The sequence below is a fragment of the Trichosurus vulpecula genome, chromosome 3 (assembly GCF_011100635.1).
Source record: "Trichosurus vulpecula isolate mTriVul1 chromosome 3, mTriVul1.pri, whole genome shotgun sequence".
In the NCBI taxonomy this organism is placed as follows: Eukaryota; Metazoa; Chordata; class Mammalia; order Diprotodontia; family Phalangeridae; genus Trichosurus; species Trichosurus vulpecula.
In genome coordinates, this window is record NC_050575.1 from 409,443,309 (window position 1) to 409,462,667 (window position 19,359).

Genomic DNA, 19,359 nt, shown 5'->3' on the forward strand with positions numbered 1-19,359 from the left:
CCTAGGCTTGGATTGGATAGGTGAGGACCTGGGCCTTAGGGCAACCTTTGGAGTGAGGAGCAGTTGGAGGCTCTACATGGAATACCTAGAGAGAAGCAAGTTCAGGATCCATTATTGGTGTGGCTCAGATCCCAGGATGGGAACGGGAGCTCAGTCCCAGCTCCTAGCCCTGTCAGAAACATGCACAAGAATCACCAGGGCAGGAATCACAGACTAACATGGGACCTGCAGAGCTTGCCAGCTGGCTGATAGTGGCCAAGTTCAGTAGATTTACTGTTGCCAAAAAGTCTGCAAAACAGATCAGGAGCCTGCAGAACTAGGATGCCATTGTGGGCAAGGGAAGCCTCCATCAACCTTGCCACAGATGAGACCACTTGAGGAGCACTGAAAGCTTGCAGGTCCCCAGCATGAGCATTCATTATGGCCAAGAGAGCTGGAGGACTGAGGCGAACACAGGCTCATCTGGGCACTGTCTCATACCACCCAGTGCAGTCCAGATTCTGATGACTATCTTTCTAGCTTCCTCTTCAGGTTTTCGTGTAGATAAGACTTTATTTCAGCCATTCAGGAAGCAGACTTGATCTTTTCTTTGTCTTTATTCTCTTTTCAGTGATTACATTGAATGTTTCTCTTTCTTTCCCCCAGAATGTAGTGTACCTGCCAGCTTCTCATGGACTTTTCTTTAGTCTCTATCACATCAGTTCTGATAAGGAAGGAATTTCACATCGCCCTCTCTCTTTCTCCTCCGTGGATGATACTGCCTCACAGATAGAACACACATTTTCTCCCTGATTCCACAGTGAGACACATTCCACAATAAGACATTTTTCGACTCTATTATAATTTATGATATTTCCTCAAATTTGAATATGAACATGAATTTACTCAAAATTCCATGGGATTCTTACTGACTGATTTCAAGGGGTCACTATTAAATTTCCTCCTATGAATTGATGAGAATTGAAATCTATGTATAACCCTGACGAGTTTTTCACTCTGTGCCCTATGATTTTTCATGATTTAGGAGACAATAACATTTAAGGATGTGGCTGTGAACTTCACCCAGGAGGAGTGGGGCCTCTTGGACCATCCTCAGAAGGAGTTGTACAAGGAGGTCATGCTGGAGAATGCCCAGAACCTGCTCTTCCTGGGTAAGGACACTTCCCCTGCTCACACTGAGTCTGCAATCAAAGGGAATGTCTTCATTCTCTAGTATGCAGTGTCTAGAGCATCTATCAGTTATTAGAGAAAGTGTATGTCTCCTGTGTCCAAGAGACAGACTCCTCATGCAACCTGGTTTTCCTACAAAAAGTCTTTGCACTGTGTGATAGGAAGCTGAGGGTTTCCTTTGCTGCTCCTGATGCAGTCTCTTACCAATTCTAGACATCTTCAGGTCAAAGCTCCAATCAGTGTGGAAGAATCTCAGATATGGAACCAGTGCCAGGGGTTATTTGGTCTAATCTCTACCTGGACATGAATTTTGCTGCCAAATCTCTGAAAACTGCCCAGGCAGCTTTTCCTTGCACCCCTTCCTCTTTGGGATGGGATTAATGTTTGGAATATTCTGTTTAACAGGCATATTCTTCTATTTGCATTGGTAGTTTGTAGCCGTCACTTGTGGTAGGTGTAGGAGGTTTGTCCTTAATCTTCCTTCATGTTATCCTAAACTTCCAGCACAGTTGGTGGGACAGGAAGGGATGGGAATAACCACTTACATTCACCTGCTATTTGCCAGGGGCTGGGCCAAGGGCTTTCTTTACAATATTATGTCACTTCATCCTCATAATAACCTTCCAGGGTAGGTGATATTATTATGCCCATTTTACCCTTGAGAAACTGAGGCAAACAGACGTGAAGTGACTTGTCCACGGCCATACAGCTACTAAGTGTCTGAGGCTGCATTTAAAGCCAGGCATTCTCGAAAAGGCCCAGTGGGGCTCTCTCCACTGCACTACCAGCTGCCTCTGATTTCTAGACAATGGAAAGTATGCCATGAATCCATCCTTTCATGAAGAAGGTGCACAGGATCAAATTCTCTGACTCCAAAGTGGTCCCAAGGTTTTCTCCCCTACCTCTCCCCAGAATCCCCCAAAATTAATGCTGTGCAATCTATCCACAGGATTCCTGGGAACCACCCTGGGGTCCTTGCTTGAATGCCCCTGTGGATGCCAGGAATAACTAAGACCGACTGAGAAATAACATTTGGACTAACTAGGTTGTTTGCCGGTAGGAGACTCTCAACCAGGGAGACAAACACCCCCTGAATGAATAGTGCACAAGGTTTGTATAGAGCCCAGGGAGTGAGGAGCCAGGTAGGGAGACTGGGCAAAGGCTGATTCATCAAGGTCCCTGTTGTTTGGTCTTGAGGCTGATCTGACACAACTACCCTTTTACCCAGTTTTGGGTCTAGGAGTTTCTGCCAGAAAGGAACATAGCAGGATGGGGGCAGAGGGTTTGGCTGTTTCTCTATACAGGTTGTACAACACATCCTACTTGGAGTCACTTGCATCACAAGCACTAGTGGGTCCGTATGGACTCCTATGTGTGACCAGAATGGAGTGATCCTCAAAATGGAGCAGCTCTGTATCCACATTCTTTTCCGTAAAGAGAACTAAATTCCAAGTTTCTCTCCATCCTCATCCCTAATTCCCCATGCCCAGGGCTTCCAGTTCCCAGAGAAGATGTGATCTCCTATTTTGAACAAAGGGAAGCACCATGGATGCTGGAGCAAGAAGGCCTGAGGAGCTGCTGTCCAGGTGAGTGAGGTGAAAGCAGGTTTATGAGAGCTGTGATTATGAGAGACTGCTGTGTGTTGTGGTGAAGAAAGTACTAGATTTGGGGGCAGGAAGGCCTGCCTTGGAATTCTTTTTGAGGTTTATTCTTAGCAGTGGCTTCCTGGGCCAATCACTAAACTATGGAGCCTCAGTTTCACCAGGAGGTTAGACTCCATGGCCTTTGAGCTCCCCTTCCAGGGATAAATTTATCATGCTATAGGAAGTTGCTATTTGGTATTTGCGGGGAGGAAATATCTTGAAAGTGCCAAAAGGGGTTAGGTGCTTCAAGATGAGCACTTTCTTGGACTTTCTTCAAACCCACAAACATTTATTAACCTCTTGCTGCATGCCAAGCCTTTTGCTATGCACTAGGGTCATAAAGCGATGCCAGGGATATCCTTGGTACTCCTGGATTTCACAGACTGGTGAACAGTCCAACAACTGTGTAGAAAGTCAGTATGGACAGGTTAAATTGGAGCTGGGCAAGAGAGGGAAGGCCCTCAAGTGGGGAAGACTGGGAAAGGCTTATTTTGGAAGGTGGGCTCTAGCTGGGGCCTCAGGGAAGCCAGGATGAGCATTCTAGGCAAAAGGGATAGGGGGAAAAAACCCAGGGAGTCAGGAGGGGGAGTGTCCTGTTCACAGAACAGAGGTCCATACCACTGGATTATAGTATATATGGGATGCGGGGGTGGGGGGGGAGGGGCAGTGTGTGTGGAGAACATGGTGACAAAAGACTGGGAGAGTACGAGATGGGGAGGTGATGAAGTGCTTTAGCAACCCAAGGGAGGATTTTGCATTGGATCCTTTTGCTGGGGAGTCACAGGAGGCTGTGGAGTAGGTGGTGACATGGTCAGGTGAGAGCTTTAGGAACATGAACTTGACAGCAGGGCTGAAGATTGACTGCACTAGGGGGAGATGAGGCAGCCAGAACAACCAGCAGTCTCTTAAATTCCTCAGGTGTGAGGTGACTGGGGCCTGAACCAAGACAGTGACAGTGCTGGGAGAGAAGGGGATATGTGGGAGAGATGTCACCCAAGTGGAATCCCAGGACTTTGCTCCAGAGTGAATATGGGGTCAGGAGTGTGAATGTGGAAGAATTGATGAGGACTGCACAACACTTCATCTCTGAGCCTGGATTGTTGAGGATGTCTCAGCTAACATTAGGAATAGAGGCAGATGGAAGTGTTGGGGGAAAAAGAATGGGTTTCATTTTGCCTATCATAAAACAGGGACCTGGAGAGAGCAGTATCAGTAAAGCTCTGAGAGGAGAGTATCAAGAAAAAGGGGTAACTGACAATGCCAAAGCCTGCAGAAAAGTCAAAAAGAACAGGCATCAAGGAATGGCCATCGAATTTAGCAACTTCAGTGTTTTTGCTAATTTTAAAGGTATACGTTTCAGTAGAAGAAAGTTGGGAGCCAAGAAGGCAAAGGAAGGGAGTTGGAGACACCAGTTGTATATGGCAGTGTCAAGCTAATTGGCTCTGAAATGGAGGAAAGATATTGGACAATATCTCATAGGGCTGCATGGTTCATTGATTGTGTTTTCGGTGAAATAGTTTTATTTGTGACAACAAGAAAGTCCTTAGTGTGGGAGAAAGTGAAAATTAGTGAAAGAATGCAGATTCTAAGGGAAGAATGTGCAAAGGTAGATGAGGGATGGAATGGGATTATTTATACACAAAATAATTTGCTTTAGCAAGCACAAGGATGTCCATTTTATCTGATAGTGAGCCCAAAAAGGAAAAGAAAGCATCTGATTAAAGTGAGATAAGGAGAATTAGATAGCTTTTGGTGTATATCCAGTTTTTTCAGTGAAATAGGAGGGCAAGTTCTTAAGCATAAAGATGTGGATGGGTGGGGTGGGAGGAAGATGACAAGCCATAATGGAGGGTTGAGGGTGAAGACAAAGATTTGGAAAAGCTGCTGTGGTAAGTGGCATGGGGAGTTAGTTAGGGAGAAATCAATGTGACAGTGAGGGTCCAGCTGAAATTGTGTATCCTATTTTGTAGTGGATCCAGGTGGCCTTGTTTCATGATTTTCTCAGTCATCCAGCAGCACATGAGTAGGAGTGAAAGCTGCTGCCTTACTTGGAAGTAATCCAAAACTAAACTTTGCCTGAATCATCAGCCCAAGTCCTTTCCCGATCTCTATGGCTCAGTCTCTGTCCCATTCTTTGAGAATCATTGACCAGGTTCACGTAGGTAATGACGACCTCCTTTTATGAAGCTGGGAGGTAGAGGTTTGACCTTTCAGGAGCTTACAAAGAACCCTCTGTAGCTTCAGTGTTGGGTCTGGTCAGGTTCCACCAGGGTTAGATCCTAACAAAAGTGACTACTTGGAGATGAGTGGGTGCAAGAAAGAGAGAACTATCATGGAAGTGAGAACAGGAATTTGACAAGTAGGAAAGAGACCAGAATGCAGGGATTGAGTTAGAGGCTGGGGCCTGCTGTCAGCTCTGGGCCCAGTCAGGCAATCAGTAAAGACTGATCAAGCGCTTTATGTTTTAGGTACTGTGCTAAGCTCTGAGGGTACAAAGAAAGGCAAAAGAAAGTCTGTGCTGTCAGGGAGCTCCCAGCATAGTATGCAAACAGGGAGAGAATTGGAGAAGAAGCAACAGAAAATGAACCTCACTCTTAGTTGGTCTACTTGAAAAGAGACTGTTTTGCAATGGAAATACATTTAGTTCAATAGAGAAATGGGGGAATATAAGAAGTGAGGATAATCACAGTCTGAGAAGGAGAACAAAATTGGGGGGAAATCGTCTAAGTCAAAATCATAGTGATAAAAATAGCTAACAACTATAGTCATATGAATTAATTCTCTAAGTCTGTATTGATCAGAAAAATGCAAATGAAAACAACCCTGAAGTACTACCTCACACTGATCAGAATGGCTAATATCACAAAAAAGGAAAATGATGGATATTGGAAAGGATGTGGGAAAACTGGGACACCAGTGCACCATTGGTAGAGTTGTGAACTGATCCCACCATTCTGGAGAGCAATTTGGAACTTTGATGAAAGGGCTATAACACTCTGCATACTGCTTGATTCAACTATACCACTGCTAGGTCTATATACCAAAGACTTCCCCGAAAAAATGCACAAGGACCTATTTGCACAAAAATATGTATAGCGCCTCTTTTTGTGGAGAAAAGAATTAGAAATTGAGGGCATGCTCATCAGTTGGGGAATGGCTAAACAAGCTGTAGCATATGACTGTAATGGAATATTGTGCTATAGAAATGACAAACAGGATGATATCTCCTGGAGAAACTTACCTCAACTGATGCATAGTGAAGTAAACAGAACCAGAAGAACATTGTACGTAGCAACAGCTCTGTTGTTCGATGAAGAACTATGAATGAATTAACTTATCTCAGCAGTGCAATGATCCAAGACAATCTCAAATGATGGAAATTCATTTTTTTAGTACCCTAACCAGTCAATAAAATGAATTGACGGTTACTCTTTTAAAAATTTATTTTTCTAATTGTTCATGACAAGTAACGTATTAAATGATAAATATGCTTGAAGGTCAATTGCACAGATTTTTTTTAATGATGTTTATATTTAAAACCTCCTTTGTAAGGATAGGATTTCTTCATGCGTTACTTTCTTTTTTCTATTAATGGAAAACCTAGTACGCTTTCATTGAAACTACTGAATGACTAATCTGTGTTGCCAAACAGTTCCTTTAAGAAGCTGACAGGGAGGTGAATAATAAAGGTTCAGATCAGAAAACAGCCTTAGCATTATAATGAGGAGCACTTTTAAGGTTGGTTTTTGTAGAAAAATTGTGGGGGGTACAGAATGGTTTCATTGCAGCCTCTACTGTGCATGCATAGCATTCATGGGTCCAAAGAGCCTGTGATCTCTGCTGCTAGAATGCCAACCCAAGTAATAACATCCTGATCTGGTAATTACAGCTTTGATGAGATGTGATTACAAGGTAACCCAGGAATGAGAAGACTAGTCTGGTATAGTGGAAGCCAGCCAGTGAGGGTCTGTGCATGCCTGTCATCATTTGCACATGAATGTCCAACCTTCCTGCAAGTTTGGAAAAAATGGAAAGCATATGTTGCACGTAGTCAGAAGCAGTCAGTGTGTGATGTTCTTATTGCATGAACCCCAGAAGGGTTATGTGCCTGACCATCGTGATTGGGAATGCCTGCAGAAGAGTCTGTTATATTTTGCGATTCAAACATTGAATTAATAAATAAAACTAGCATTGGCTTTATGGAAAAATGAACAATTGGTTATTTTTCCCAATTATATGCCAATAATTTCAACAATGTAAAGTAAATGGAAAAATATTTATCAAAACAGAAGTTGCCTAGATTAGCAGAAAAGGAAATAGAATATTTAAATAGGCATATTTTAGAAAAACAAATTGAACAGGCCATAAATGAGCATCAGGACCCAATGGATTTAAAAGTTGTATGAGCAAGGCAATAATCACAATATAGACAATAACTGTCACTATGCCTATGTAGTTCTGTATTGAAAAATATAAGAGACTCTCTGTATACAATTTAGAAGTAAACCATTTATTCAGACACCAAAAGACCAGATCCCAAAACTAATGATTCCGACTCATCCAAACAGCAAGCAGATTCCAGAACCAGTAAGTTCACTTTATAATAACGCCAAAGAATCTAAAATACGACATCACAGAAGGGAGCCAAGCCATCCCATAGCCTTCCCACCCCCTGCTGGGGCCTTGTCACCAACAATCACTCACAGCACAGCCAGCACACATCTGCTCTCTCCCTCAGCTCTAACTGCTCTGAGAATTTCCTACTCCACCCTTCCAGTTCCTCTTCTTCAGCAAGCTCCTCCCACCACATGTGACTTAGGCTTCCTGTGACATAAGCAGGTCACATGGGCCTACTAAGCAGTGGGAAAGATCTTCAAATTTAAATATCCATTACATGCAGTCCCAAGATCTTTCTTGTTTTTGAAATTTTTATTTTTAGTTTACAACACTCAGTTCCACAAGTTTTTGAGTTCCAAATTTTCTCCCTCTCCCTCTCCTTCCCTTTTCCCCCACAAGTTGGCATAGGTTCTACATATACCTTCACATTAAGTTTATTTATACAATAGTCTTGTTGTGAAGAATTATAACCAATGGAATGAAACATGAGAAAGAAGAAAACCAAAAAAAAAAAAGAGGGTGGTGGGATAGGGGAAGAGAGCAAATAGTTTGCCTTAATCTGCATTGAAACTCTGTGATTCTTTCTCTGGGTGTGGATAGCTTTTTCCATCATGAGCCTTTTGGAACTGTCTTTGAACTTTGTATTGTTGAGAAGAGCCAAGTCTATCAAAGTCATCACAGATACCATGTGTCTGTAATTGTGTATAATGTTCTCCTGGTTCTGCTCCCTCACTCAGTATCAGATCATGTAAGTCCTTCCAGGTTAATACGAAGTCTGTCTGCTCCTCATTTCTTATAACACAGTAGTATTCCATTACATTCATGTACCACAATTTGTTTAGCCATTCCCCAATTGATGGGCATCCCTTTGACTTCCAATTCTTTGCCACCACAAAAAGAGGTGCTATAAATATTTTTGTACATACAGGCCCATTTCCCACTTGTATGATCTCCTTGGGATCCACAGCCCTAGCAGTGGAATTGCTGGGTCAAAGGGTATGCACATTTTATAGCCCTTTAGGCATAGTTCCAAATTGATCTCCAGAATAGCTGGATCAGTTCACAACTCCACCAATAATGTAACAGTGTTCTCAAGATCTTTCTTATCCATTATATAGGTCAATAGGAGTTTTGGGATAACAGAGCTTTACAACAATATAACAAGGATAACACAAGACCAGAATATAAAATAATATCATCATTACCCTCTCCAATGAATGGGGCTCAAAATTTTGGGGCAAGGGGTGAAGGTCTTGTCCTCCAAAGCTTCTTCCTGCTGAAATTGGACGTAGAGCTGTCCCTGCCCAAAGAGGTAAAGATTCCTATCAAGAGATCAGGTCTTTAGCAAGCTGGCATCTGGAACTCAGTTGACGCCACATGCAGGGATGAGACATCATGGTCATGGACAGGTCCAGGGGTGACACAACACAGTTGTCAGATCCAGGGGTGACATCAGGGCATGACATCTGGAAACACCAGAGTGTGACACTAGCGATCAGGCATCTGCAGGTGGAGGGTACTAAGGCTGCAGGACAAAAATCTAGCAAACAAATTTAACAGATAAAAATCCAAAAAAGAAACAAGGAGACAATCATAGCCTCATTCATGGTAGAATATGTGAGCCAAGGGTACAATTTGGAAATCATCTTCTCCCAAATAAATAACAGTTACAGTAATGTCTTTCCAGTGTGCTACAATTTCTGCAGCCTTTGTAACACCGTCCAGCTTCTGTTTTACCTATACTTTAGCTCCCAACTTTATTTTGTCAGTAGAATGAAACTCTTCCATTTGTCTGCTAGTTATTTCAGAAGGAGCGTCAGTTTTCACATGGGGTATTGTTTCACAAGGAATAATAATCAATTAAACTATTCTATCATTTTTACAAAAAGGTATGGGTTCTTTACCCAAATTCTGGAATGTCACAATAATTTCTCTTTGATAATTAGAATCTCTCACTCCAGCCAATACTTGTGTTCCTTGAGCTGGTAATCTTGATTTAGGTAATATCTGTCCAAAATGATTCTTAGCAATACTAATACATATTCCAGTAGAGATTTTTCTCATCTCTCAGTAGATCTCAGTAGAGATCATTTCTCCTCTCATATCCAACCCCAACCCAATCCAAACCTGTAAACAACGTAAACCATATCCTGCTGAACCAGATATTCACGGATGCAGTGGTGGGACCTCTTGCCTCACAGTCTAATACTAAATGTTCAAGATCTTATATGTTTGTTATTTTCATATATAAATATATATATGTATGTATATATTAAATAGTTTACAACAATCAGTTCCACAGGTTTTTTGAGTTTCATATTTTCTCTCCCTCTCCTCCCCCCTCCCCCACCAAGATCACATATAATCCAACATAGGTTCTACATATACCTTTGCATTGAACTTATTTATATAATAGTCAAGTTGTAAAAAAGAATCAAAACCAATGGAATGAATCATGAGAAAGAATAAACAAAACCAAAAACGAAGGGGAAAAAAAAGAGAGACCAAATAGTTTGCCTCAATCTGCATTCATTCAGACTCCGTAATTCTTTCTATGGATGTGCATAGCGTTTTCCATCATGAGTCTATTGGAACTGCCTTTGAACCTTGCATTGATGAGAAGAGCCAAGTCTATCTAAATTAGTCCATCTCTAATCATATATAATGTTCTGCTCCCCTCACTCAGCAATGGTTCATATAAATCTTTCCAGGTTATTCTGAAGTCTGTCTACTCCTCATTTTTTACAGCACAATAGCATTCCATTACATTCACATATCACAGTTTCTTTACCCATTCCATAATTGATGGGCATCCCCCCAATTTCCAATTTTTTTCCACCACAAAAAGAGCTGCTACGAATATTTTTGTACATATTGGTCCATTTCCCACTTGTGTGATCTCTTTGGGATACAGCCTTAGAAGTGGTATTGCTGGGTCAAAGGGTATGAACATTTTTACAACCCTTTGGGCATAGTTCCAAATTGCTCTCCAGAATGGATGGATCTGTTCACAACTCCACCAACAATGTAACAATGTTTCAATTTTCCCACATCCTCTCCAGCATTTATCACTTTCCTGTTTTGTCATGTTAGCCAATCTGACAGGAGAGATGTGGTACCTAAGAGTTGTTTTGATTTGCATTTCTATAATCAATAGTGATTTAGAGCACTTTTTCATATGACTATAGATATCTTTAATGTCTTCCTCTGAAAACTGCCTGTTCGTATCTTTGACCATTTCTCTATTGGGGAATGACTTGTATTCCTATAAATTTGACTCAGTTCTCTGTGTGTTTTAGATATGAGGCCTTTATCAGAGACACTGGTTGTAAAGATTCTTTCCCAATTTTTTGCTTCCCTCATAATCTTTGTTGCATTAGCTTTGTTTGTACAAAAACTTTTCAGTTTAACATAAACAAAATTATCCATTTTGCATTTTGTAATGCTCTCTATCTCTTGTTTGGTCAGGAATTCTTCCCTTATCCATAAATCTGAGAGGTAAAGTATTCCTTGCTCTCCCAAATTGCTTAAAGTATCAGCCTTTATTCCTAAACTGTGAACCCATTTTGACTTTACTTTGGTATATGGTATAAGATATTGGTCTATGCCCAGTTTGTGCCATAGTATTTCCCAGTTTTCCCAGCAGTTTTTATGGAATAGTGAATTCTTAACCCAGAAGCTGGACTCTTTGGGTTTATCAAAGAGTAGATTGCTATAGTCGTTGACTACTGCATATTGTGTCCCTAACCTATTCCATTGATCTACCTCTCTATTGCTTACCCAGTTTCAAGTAGTTTTGATGACTGCTGCTTTATAACACAGTTTAATATCTGGTATGGCTAGCCACCTTTGTTTCATTAATTCGCTTGATATTCTGGACCTTTTGTTCTTCCAGATGAATTTTATGATTATTTTACCCAGCTCTATAAAATAATTTTTTGGCAGTTGGTTGGTATGGCACTGAGTATGGCACTGTCATTTTTATTTTATTAGTTCGGCCTAACCACAAGCAACTGATGTTTTTCCATTTATTCAGATCTGACTTTATTTGTGTGAAAAGTGTTAGATGTTAAGTAAAAATCAGACACTCCTAGGTCATTCAACAAGCAAAAGGAACTCCGTTTAAATTTAGCATAAAAAGGACATTCAATAAGGATGTTAGAGTACTTTAGCTTGAGTAGACAAGGCTGCCCTCACCTCCATGTGGGAGCCCATCTGGTCAGCAGAGCAAGATGTGGCAATGTGCCATTAGGGGAAACCTGTTATATCTGAAAGACCCTGATTTCACACGGGTAGAGTTTTATGCCTTTAGGTTGCCAGGCGGCCACACTAATTTGTCCAGAGACTCTCAGAATACTGCTCGAAGGGAGGCACATGGAGTCTTTGCCCACTATGTAAGTCCAGTCCTTTGGACAGCTTTGTCATCTTTTGGGGGAAAACAAACAAAAATCACTGGCCTAACCATGTGACAGAGGAAGGACAGAACTCCAGGAGATGGTGGCCCTTTTGCAAATGGGGAGTGGGCTACCTTTGACAGCCATTAAGGGAGTCGTCAGTCTGATTTCAAGACTGGCTGAAGGAAGAAAGCCAGCATTTATTATCAACTACCTACCAAGTGCTAGGCACTGAGTTAAGCACATTAACAGTATCTCACTTGACTCTCACAACCAGTGCTGGAAGATAGGCATCATTATTACTGTCTTATTTTTTACTTATGTAGTTAGGAATATTTGGTGGGAAATGTTTTTTACTTCATTTTTTAAATTCAATTTTTTTCACATCAGAAATTAGCCTTCTCTCCCTTCCCTTTCTTCTAGGCCCTATCCCCTATTGAGAAAGCAAGAAAAATTATCCCTTATTACAAGAATATATGTAGTCAGGTTAACTAAAATTTCTCAATGATTATAGCTAAAGAAAATTATATCAGCTGGTATTTTGAGTCTCAACTCTCTATCACAGGTAGTCAACATGTCATCATGAGTCCTCAGGAACTCATTGTTGTATTGATCAGAGTTCCAATGTGCGTATAACACACATACATACACATATGAATACTCCCAGTTCTATCAGCCACGATCCACCTCATCCTCCCACCTGTTCTCTCCTCCACATTGAGAACACAAGAAAAACAAAACTTATTACACACAATGTATAGTTGATCTAAAAAAAATCCACAGTGCCGTGTCCTAAGAAATATTTCTCATTCTCTACCTAAATCCTTAACCTCTAGGTGGTAGGCAGCATGTTTCATCATCCTTGGCCCTCTAGAGTCTTGGTTGGTAGTTATGCTAATTCAAGTTCAATGCAAAAATTGATTTGCCAAGGTCCCTGCTGCTTGCGTTTGAGGCTGATCTGGCACAATTACCCTTTTCTGTAGTTTTGGGGTTAGGAAATTCTGCCAGGAAGGAATATAACAAGATGGGGGCCAGAGGGTTTGGCTATTTCTCAGAACAAGTTGTACACCACATTCTATTTCAGGTTATTTGCATCAAAAGCACTAATGTATCAGTACAGACTTCTACGTGTGACCTCCTACCTGAAGTGAATCTCAAAATGGAGCAGCTATTTATCCACACTCTTTTCCCTAAAGAGAATTAAATTACAATTTTTTTCTAAATCCTCATCCCTAACTGATTCCTCACGCCCAGGTCTTCCCGTTCCCAGAGAAGATGTGATCTCTTACTTTGAGCAAAGGGAAGCACCACGGATGGTGGAGCAAGAAGGCCTGAGGAGCCATTATCCAGGTGAGTGAGCTGAAAGCAGGTACTCAAAACCTTAAATCTAGTTCTTTCTGAAGCTCATAGATTGGACCACAATAGGTCCTAGCCCAAGCTCCACTTAATGGCTATATTTTGGACCCTTCTAGCTTACAGTGAATGTTAATGGTAACTGTTCTTGTTTGGAACAGCAACCCTGAGAATTTTCTTTTTTTTTCTACTTTAAGGGGCCATCCCTTGACTCACTTTTTAAAGAGGCCTATTCACTGAATGAGCATTACCTCACTCTAAGTGAGTACATGAAAAGGCCTCAGCCTAGAAGGGCCAGGGTCTCTCATTGCATCCTGGGTTACCTCCAGTCATCCTGATGAATATCAGGTCATTGGATCCAGACGGCTCTGCAGGAGAAAGTGAGGCTGGTGACCTTGCACAGCCCTCCCTCACTTAAATCAAAGTCAAGTCCAAGTCATGTCATCATTTCCCTGATGTCATGGGCCTCTTCAAGAAAGAAGGACAAACATAACAACAATTTTGGAAGGAGGGTCAGTTTTCACAAGACGTGTTGTTTCACAAGGAAAATAATCACTTGAACTATTCTATCATTTTTACAAAACTATGTAGGTTCTTCACCCAAATTTTGGAATGTCACAATAATTTCTCCTTGATAATTAGAATCTTACTCCTGCCAATACGTGAACAAGAGGGTGAAATAGTCATTGAAAGAATCCAGGAATCCCCTCCTGAAAGAGATCCAAAATTGAAAACGCTATGGAATATTGTAACCAAATCCAGAATTATCAAGTCAAGGAGAAAATACTGCAATCAGACAGAAAGAAATAATAAAGAACTTTAGCAAAGATTCAGGATATACAAGAAACTGACATAAAATATTGGCATTTCTAGATATAACTAACAAAACCTAACAGCAAGAGGTAGGAAGAGAAATTCCATTTGAAGTTACTATAAACAGTATAAAATAATTGGGAATCTACCTGCCAAAACAAACCCAGGAACTATATGAACACAATTACAAAACACTATTTACAGAAAGAAAGTCAGATATAAATAACTGGGAAAACATCAGTTGCTCCTGGATAGGCCTAGCTAATGTACCAAAAATGACAATTCTACCTAAATTAAATTACATAATCAGTGCCATACCAAACTACCAAAAACTTATTTCGTAGAGCTGGAAAAAACAATAACAAAATTCATCTGGAAGAACAAAAGGTCTAGAATATCAAGGGAATTAATGAAAAGAAATGCAAAGGAAGGTAGTCCAGCTGTACCACATCCAATCATACTTTCATTCCTTATCCTTACAATTTCTAAACATCACATTCCTATCAAATTTTATATATATTTTGCATTAAGATTTGACTTACTGTGAGAAATCATCCATTTGGACCCCAGCTCTATTCCAGTCAGTATTAATCAATTTGATATTCTTCATAAATCATATAGGGATAGCTTAGTTCTTACAGTGAGCCTCAAACTTTAATGTAACGTTCACTACTTCTTTACCAAGTTCTGAGGCTCACTTGGACAACCACAAGAATATTGACAAAGATATCTCCATCCTGTTTGACTCAAAATCCATGTCAAAAACCAACATTGGTGGAATTGCTTGATGCTTTGGAAAGTCCCCCAAATTATTTTTGTACTTCTGGATCATTCTCTCTTATCCAACCTGTTCAGGTGATCATCTTACGACTACTTAGTCAGGGGAGATGCCACATGCTTCACCCAACCTGTGAAACCCCCACCCTCCCGTCCGCTAATATGTCATTTTTGGCCCTTAAACAATGTCTATCAACCAATGAGATCCTGTATTTTTCCATGCCTCTTTCCCATATTTGGGTAGGAAACCCTACAAAACAAGGTACTAGAAGAAGGGGCCATCTCAGATCATGAGAAATATCTGAGATCCACTTCACTAGAGGGGACCATGGACTCCTTAATAAGGTGCTATTGGCTCAGCCCTATGCCTCAGTCTCTTTGATTGTAGTTGGACAGTTTTAATCCCCACACTACTTTTACAAGGTCAAACATAATTATCCTAATGGAAAAACACATGAGACTTTGAACATTGTCCCATTATAATTCAGTTTAGGACAATCTCAATCCCATCAACTTTGGATTTACAGTTGTGAAAGTGCCCCTGAGATGAATATGGCAGTTTTCTATGAGTTAACCAGAAACAGACAGGTGCACTGGACACAAAGTAAGCCAGTTTGCTAAAGGTACCAATCAGGAGCCTGCAGTGAGCCAGTCTTGCTCACTTCCAGGTGCCTTTGCTGGTGTTCTCTAGTTGACCTTGTTGAGCTGTGGCCAAAAGCAGCCTAGTGGTCAATCATTCCTGCAAAACATCCTCCTTCTGTGCCCCACCTGTTCCTAGGAATGACTGTATACTCTTCATGCTCACTGCTCCCCAAACTTTCCCTTTATGGTTTTCAAGCATAAAATATTCCTGCCTCTCCTGGCCTCATTGGAAATGGAATGATAATGAGTTTACTAATCAACATGATGTGCTTGAGCTCCCTCATTATCCAGGTGAGTTAGAAATAACCTGGGAATCAAAATCAGCCAATCAGGAGGTGGAAGGAGTGTTGCTCAAGCTTGACATGCTAGTGATCCTTTGTTGTGTCCAGTGTGTGAACCCAGAACACCTCCTCTGTGCCAGCAACCACATGGTCAGCTGAAATTGGTCCATACAGGCCCCAAATGGACCGTGCTTGCACAGACATCCTGGTCCTGGCTACTCTGCATTCACCCTATCCTCCTGCCTCTCTTTGTTGTAAAACCACAGTAAGCACTCCATGAGCCCCCAATCTGGGGAGCAGACAGACTAGGTTCTTCTGTTCTCTGAGCACATGCATGTCCTATACTCACCCAATACATGCTTCAGGTTTTGCACTTGAACTATGCCTCCATTCTCTCTGGTCAGTGGACAGGCACCTCAATTATGCATTCTGCCACAATCAGCTTCTTTGTACTTTGTACTGGGGTGCCTTGGCTTTAGTGTCTTATTTTCCTCCTAATAAAACTTTTCTACTTTCAATTCATCTTGTTCTCTTATGCATTTTGAGGGGTGGGCTTTGCCCAGTTGACATTTTTGGTGTCAGAAGTGGGATTCATCATGATGAGGAGCTTCTTCATGAGCTTTGGAGGAGGGTGATCCAGGTCCTTTGGTATTGGCTTGAAACTTTTGATGTTCAGCCTGCCATCTCCCTGTTGGGGGTCTGGTAAATGCTTCCCTGCTTGAATCCCAAGCTCCTGTCTCTTTTCAGTTAAGTTCATTTATTAGGAGAAAAAGAGATGCCAGAGCAGATAAGGCCTGGCAAGGGTCATGTTGATCAATGACTAAGGCCCAAAGAGCTCAGGACTTTGTGGCCACAGGGTGTAGACTCCTTCGTGGGCTCCCAAGGGCAGACACCCTCTGAATTGGGAACTAGTGAAGACCTTGCTAGTGGGGTCTGTGGAAAACCTCCAGTTGGAACTAAGGAATTCCAGAGTTTACAATTTAGTCAGGGTTAGGAACTGATTACAGCCCCAGTTTTTAATTTAAGTAGTTGGCATTACTTGGTGAAAAGTCAAATTCCAGAATAAAATAAGATCTTGTTCAAGTGTCCAAGGAGAGCCAAATTTCCTAAGCTATCTCCCCACAGGGCCAGTAGCTGGCCATATGTCTATATCATGGACCCTAAACATGCAGGTATTTAAAAGCCAGGAAAAAGGCAATCACAATGAGCAAAAAGCAACTTAGCAAAGCAAAGACCATAGATTCTTACCATGGGGACAAGAAAGATCAAAATACAAATTCAGAAGAGGAAATCATTGACACTATACCTGCATCTGAAACCTGAAAATAGCATATGAACTGGTCTCAAGCCCAAAAAGCATTCTTGGAAGAGCTCAGGAAGGATTTTCAAAGTCAAATAAGAGAGGTAGAAGAAAAATTGATCAATTCCTTGAAAAATACAATTGACAAAATGGAAAAAAACAATTGCTAAAGAAAACAACTCCTTAAAAAGTAAAATTTGTCATTAAAGGACCACAGGTCTTAGAACACAATGTGTCGAAGAACTAAAGACCTGGGGCTCCAGTCGAAAATATCATACCCTTCAAATTTAAGTATTATCATGAATGAAAAAAAATGGACATTTGACAGAGCCTCAGACTTTCAAGACTTGTTAAAAAAAAATCCTCACTAATAGAAGATTCGACATACAAGAATCGAAGAGAACCATAAGGTACATACAAAAGACTGACTACAACGGATTCATAAGGAAAGATTTTTTACTTTTTATATAACATAAAATGTAAAATTCTAAGCCTAAGCCATTTTCCAGGAACACATTTACTAGGGAATCCATAGACTCCTGGATTTCCCAGACCATAAGCTATCTCGTTTGCCAAGTGGTGAATGGTCTGTCAGGTTTGAAAGAATGAGCTCATGCTGTCAACATCCATCCCAAGGCATGAGGTGCTCTGCTCCCTTCTGAAGGCACCAGAGGACATTGTCCCAGAATCCATGCTTCACTAGTTTCAAGGGATAGATACTGGGTTTAATGAAAATGGTCAGAGGGGGTGCCAAAAATACAAGGGAGCACACAGCAAAATCCTCACAAGATGTGAGACATCACATGGCTAGAAAGCAATCCTCCGAACCTGACAAGTGCTGGCGTTGCCGCTTCACCTCTTCCCCAGAATCCTCACCACCGGGCAGCCCATCCCCCAAAGGAAGGACTATCCCTTAAGCGGCTCAGATGGGGCCTGATTGTAAAAGGTCCTGAAAGTGAGAGCATCATCAAGATTACATGTCAATATTCTTGGCAAAGAATGGCAAAAGAGTCAGAGTAATGGCCGAATTTCTCCTTAACCTGGGTGAGAAAAAAGAACATGCAGCCAAATGGTTCCTCCAGTGAAATCAGCTGCTTCCCATGAAGGAAATGGTTTGGCAGGGGATAGTGGAATCAGGAGCTTGGGATGGGGTGAGCTAGGAAGTCCCGCCCCTTGTAAGGGAAGGGCTGGGGAGCGAGGCATTCTGGGAAACCGAGTCTGGCCCTGGAGTTCTAGTAGACCATTGAGCAGCAGATCTCGAAAGTGCAGGGCCTGCTGGGAAATGGAGTCCGGAAGTGTCGCCAGTGGTGAAGGCCCCGGAAGTGGAGGTTTAGCCGACCAATAGCCAGGCGGTGTCTTCTGTGGGTAAGGGGCAGGGATATCCTGTAGCTAGCTTTCAGGTATGGTCCATGCTTTCCCTAGAAAGGAGAAGGCGAGGGCTGAGGGGTTGGTGAGACACAAACTGCGTAGGAGCTTCTGGAGCCTAAACTCGTGGCCCTGGAAGAAGGGGATCCTCCAGCAGGTCAGGCGAGTCTCGTGTCCCCTGTGCCGGAGGGACTCGCACTAGGAGCAGCCTCCATCGTCCGGCAGTTCGGGGTCCTGGGAAAGAGCCCTCCAAGCCCGACCAGGGCTCCTCTGCCGGGCCCCCTCCCCGCGGGACGGGGGACGGAGCGGTGACGCGGCGTGATCCCGGAGCTCCCGACGGGCCCTTGCTCCTGCTCCTCCAGACGGTCCCGGGGCCCAAGGACACCAGGCGCCAGTTCACGGGATCCCGAAGCCCGAGCTGGGTCCGGCTGCTTCAGAGACACCCCCGGGGCGGATCTCAGGCTGCGCAGGGAGCGTGGCCCGTGCTGGGGCCCGGGAGCTTTGGAGCCCCTGGAGTCCATTCCCTGCTCCAGCGTCCCGAGCCAGGGAGAGGGTGACCGGCCCATGCTCTCCAACGAGGCGAACCCTGTCCGGAGGGAAGGCTGCCCGCGCCCGCTGCAGGCGCCGCCTGACGTCCGCGAGAGCCTTCCGAGGGGCTGGAGGGGAGACACCCGGCTACAGGGGAGACTCTGGACTGGCGAAGGCCGGAGACCGCCCGCTGTGACCCACGTGGGGCGCCAGAAAGGACAGGGTCAGGAGGTCCCAGTCGCGGTCATCGGCAATGAGGTCACGGACTCAAGCAGAACTGAAAGAGTCCATTTGGTCAAAGTGTATTGTCTGCGCTTTCCGGGGGCCAGAGTTCTTAGGGAGCCTGCGGTCCTAAGGGGGAGATTAAGTGTTTATTCAGATGTTCTGGCGTAAAATGGGCCATGTGTGATACTAGGTGATTGGGCGAGTTTGGGAGTGGTCAGTTCTTAAAGGAACAGGCACCTTTATTATCTACT

At 42.7% G+C, this 19,359-nt stretch overlaps 1 pseudogene; it reads left to right on the top strand.

The window, feature by feature from the left end:
- Nucleotides 1-19,359, top strand: part of LOC118842778 — a 47,070-nt pseudogene that overhangs the window by 10,856 nt on the left and 16,855 nt on the right.